This window comes from Propithecus coquereli, unplaced genomic scaffold, assembly GCF_000956105.1.
Source record: "Propithecus coquereli isolate 6110/MARCELLA unplaced genomic scaffold, Pcoq_1.0 Scaffold235, whole genome shotgun sequence".
Classification (NCBI taxonomy): Eukaryota; Metazoa; Chordata; class Mammalia; order Primates; family Indriidae; genus Propithecus; species Propithecus coquereli.
Window position 1 is genome coordinate 1323812 of NW_012147897.1, and position 5152 is coordinate 1328963.

Here is a 5152-nt window from a genome sequence, read left to right on the forward strand (position 1 = left end):
GGAACAGAACTGAGAACCCAGATATAAAACCGTCCTCATATAGCCATCTAATCTTTGACAAAGCAGACAAAAACATACACTGGGGAAAAGAATCTCTTTTCAAAAAATGGTGCTGGGAAAACTGGATAGCTACATGCAGAAGACTGAAACTAGACCCCCACCTCTCACCTCTCACAAAAAATCAATTCAAGATTTATAACAGACTTAAACCTAAGGCATGAAACCTTAAGAATTTTAAATGAAGATGTTGGGAAGACCCTTTCAGACATCGGCCTAGGTAAGGAATTTTTGAAGAAGAACTCCAAAGCAATTGCCACAGCAACAAAAATAAATAAGTGGAATCATTACTCTTGAGGCTGCTCTTGTCTGTGACAATTTCTCATACTTTCCTTGTTCCCCTTATCTTGACAGTTTTGACTGGTGTTGCTCAAGTATTTGTAAGGTGTCCCTCAACTGGGATTTGTTTAATGTCCTTTCCATAATGACACTGAGGGTACAGATCACAGAGGTAAATTGCCATTTTTACCACAACATAACAGCAGTAATCACTATCAATATGACTTATCACAGTTGATGTTGACTATATTCACACATTTGAATGTCTGTTAGCCTTCTCCTCTGTGAAGTTACTCTTTTTCCCCTTTTCCAGACTGTACCCTTTAGAAGAAAGTCCCTACATGCAACCCACACTTAAAGAGTAGGGAGTTATGTTCTATATCCTTGTGGGCAGAATATCTATATAAATTACACAGAATTACTCTACATAGATTTATATGTTCCCCCCCCATTAACGTATTTATTCAATTATTTCTTCATATCAGTACGGAAGCTTGGATATTTATTTTCTATGTGGGGTTGTAATCCAATACTGCTTTTAGTGTTGCCTAATTTTTTTCAGTTTTGGCCACTGGAAGAGCTTTTAGTTGCCTCCTATGTGCCTGTGATATACCCCCATCATTGTGTTTGGTTTGTTTTACTTCACTTTCTATAGGATGTCCTTACTTTCTGGTATTATAAGCTGCTCCAGGTTCATCTTATATATTTCCAGCCTCAATCCTAGAATCAGCAATTTCTCCAAAGAATCCTGTTGTATTACTTGAGAATGGTGACAAAATTCAAACTCTGGGCACTGATGTGCTGGTTGTCACTAGGGCAACATTGTTTCTAGGCCCGTTTAGCTGATGGAATAAAGAAATATATTTGTATATACTGTCCCATGTATATATACACATCTATAAATATTTCTATGTGCAATTGTCCGTATCTACATTAAATGAAACATGAGTATATGCTGATATATTGAACTCTAATCCATTGCCACATGGATCACTCTAGCCTCTTTCCCTTATCTATAAATTCTCACTGCAACAGAAAGAAACCTAGCTCTCCTGTTTTCCACTCATTTACTTAATTTTCCAATTCTATTAAAATTATACACATATAACAGTACTAGATGTGTTATTCAATACCCTTATTGGCAACAACTTTATCAACTAAATAACAGTGCTTACATATAATTTCTTTTTTTTTCAATATTATAGACTCCATTATTTTTTAATTGGGTTGTTTGTTTTATAACATTGAATTTTAAGAGATTTTTGTATATTTGAAATAGAAGTCATTTACCAGGTATGCATTTTGAAAATATTTTCTCCTAGCTTACAGCTTGTCTTCTCTTTTTTTATTTTTAATGGCTTATCATCTTTATTTTTTTTAATTCAGAATATTATGGGGTACAAACATTTTGATTACATGTAATGCGTTTGCCTCGCCCAAGCCAGGAATACAAGCGTATCCTTCCCCCATACAGTGTGCTGCACTTCCATTAGCTGTGGGGTTACCCAACCGAGTCCCCACCCCCCCAGACTCCACATGACCAGCACCCAATGAGTATTATTACCATGTGAACACCTTAGTGTTGATCAGTTAGTACCAATTTGATGGCGAGTACATGCGGTGCATGTTTTTCCATCCTTGTGATAACTCACTTAGAAGGATGGGCTCAATCTCTGTCCAGGTTAATATAAGAAGGGCTAGTTCACCATTGTTTTTTGTAATTGAGTAGTATTCCATGGAATATATATACCACATTTTATTAATCCACTCATGTATTAATGGGCACTTGGGTTGTTTCCACATCTTTGTAACTGTGAATTGTGCTGCTATAAACATTCAAGTGCAGATGTCTTTATTACAGAATGTCTTTTTTCCTTTGGATACATGCCTAGTAGTGGGATTGCTGGATCAAATGGTACTTCTATTTTTAGCTCTTTAAGGTATCTCCAAATTACTTTCCACAGGGATAGACAGCCTACAGAATAGGAGAAAATATTTGCTTTCTACACATCCAATAAAGGGCTGATAAAAGAATCTATATAGAATTTAAGAATATCAACATGAAAAAATCAAACAACCCCATCAAAAAATGGGCAGAGGACACAAATAGAAACTTTTCAAAAGAAGACAGACTAATGGCCAGTAAACATATAAAAAATTGCTCAATGGCTTGTCTTCTCATTCTCTGAACAATATCTTTCAGAGGAAATAAGTTTTTAATTTTCATAAAATCCAACCTTCCTATTTACTTTTCATGTATTGTATTTTTAATATGGCACCACCAAACACAAGGTCATATAGGTCTTACTCCTATGTTTTCTCCTTGAAGTTTTATAGTTTTGCATTTTATATTTAAGTCTAGGATCCACTTTGAGTTAATTTTTATGAATTAATTTTTTCCTATAAGGTCATAGACCTGTTCCAGCACCCTTTGTTGAAAAGTCAATCCTTTCTCCATTGTACAGACTTTGCTCTGTTGTCAAAGATCAGTTGACTCTATCTGTAGTGAGTGCATTTCTGGTCTCTCTACTCTGATGAACTGATCTATGTGTATATACTTTCACTAATGCCATGCTGTTTTGATTACTGCTGCTTTATAGAAAGTCTTAAAATCAGGAAATGCGAGTACTTCAATTTTGTTCTTCATCAGTATTGTATTGTCTATTCTGTCTTCTTCCTTTTCAAATGTATTTCAGAATCTGTCCGTATCTACAAAATACCTTGCTGGGATTCTGATTGGAATTGTATTGAAGCTATAGACAAAGTTAGGAAAAATCAACATCTTAACAATGTGTCTTCCAGTCCATAAACACTAAATATCTCTCCATTTCTTTGTATCTTCTTTGATTTTTTATCAGAGTTTTGTGGGGTTTTACATATATCCTATACATATTTTGTTAGAAATATGCCCAAGCATTTCATTCATTTCAGTGGCTATTTTAAATTGTATTTTCTTAATTTCAAATTCCAGTTGCTTAATGCTTGTCTAAAGAAAAATTTGACTTTTGTATACTAAGCTAGTATCTTATGATCTTGACATATTTATTAGTTCCAGAAGCTTTTTGTCAATTATTTGTAATTTAAGACACTTATATCATCTCTGAGCAGACAATTTTATTCTTCCTTTTCAATCTGTAAATCTTATATTTCCTTTCTTATCTTCTTACACCAAGACTTCCAGTGCAATGTTGAATAACAGTGGTGAGAGAGTAAATCCTTGCCTCATTCCCAATCTTATGGAGAAGGCATTCAGCTTCTCACCATTAAACATAATGTTACTTGTAGGGATCTTTGTAGATGTTCCCTATAGGTTTGAGGAAGTCTCCTTTATTCCTAGTTCTCCAACAGTTTTTACCATGAAGTGTGTTCAATTTTTCAAATGCTTTCTCTGTACCAGTTTATAGAATGAGGTTTTTTCTTTTTTAATCTGTCGATATGGTGGGTTACATTAATTTCAAGCATTGATCCAGCTTTGCATACCTGGGATAAATCCCACTTGATCATGGTGTAAAATTATTTTTATACATTGTTGGGGTCTATTTGCTGATATTTTCTTGAGGATTGTTGCATATATGTTTATGACAGATATTGCTCTGTATTTTTCCTTTCTTGTCATATATCTTTATGATTTCAGTACTAAAGTAATGCTGAAATAATAGAATGAGTTAGAAAGTATTCCCTCCGCTGTTATTTTCTGGAAGAGATTGTGAAGAATTGGTATGATTTCCTCCCCAAATGTTTGTTAGAATTCACCCATGAACTCATCTGAGCCTGGTGCTTTCTTTCTTCCACTGCGCCTGGCCAAGATGAAGTCACTCTTGTCAAACCCAGACTAAGTGGAGCTGGCAGGCCATGAAGAAGGGGAACTCATGCTTGTATGTCTAAGACAAGAACTATCACAAGGACTTTACAAAACCCACAAGAGATTCCTACATGTCCTACTCATCTTACACAACCAGCATGTCTTACATTCTTCCCTTGTTCTGTACATCTGTACATATTTCTTGTTAAAGTATAACCCAGCAGATGAAATGGACTCTCTGTGGCTAAAATGAGATAAACCAAAAAAAAAAAAAAAACCAGAATCTCATGGCTAGCATGATGAGGAATTGGTCATGTACCCCCAGTGTTATTAACTGCCATAAGCTTTCCTGTAATTAAGCAGAAACTAGCTCCTGAAAACCATTGCCAAAACAACTACAGCTGGAAAATTTCCCAACCAAACCTGATAGACCAGACACCAGCCACAAACCCCATCCGCCACTTTTCAGTCCTGCCACAACTCTGATTGGACAGAGAACTGATATTATAAACATTCCTTCTTTTCTTAATGGAATATAAAACTATTTATTGACTACTTTTCACCAGGATTTACAATGAAGTAAACAATATGCAGTTGGATAACATTCTGATTACTACAAAGTTACTTTTCCTGGCTTCTGCTGAACAAGTAACCCAAATACTTAAAAGATTGAGCCTACCTGTAAGGAATGAGGTGGGGTAAGGAAAACACGTGTAGGTCAATGTTTAGATTACAAAAAGTTTATTCGCCCATTTATATCAGCAGGTCTGAAACTGCAAACATCTCTAACCATCTGACTAGGTTTCCATGAGCCAAGCCTCAGATATTCCATTAATCATGAACTTTTAGTCAATGAAGCACAGGGATTTGAACTTTTTGTAAAGGAATGGCTCACTATGGGAATCTTTAACATCCATTTAACTAAGTCTTGTTTGTTTGCTGCGTTAGAACACACCAGAATTTGTCTAGTTTCCTCATCTGGGTGAGCAGGTTGTTGGTATTGATAAAGCTTTT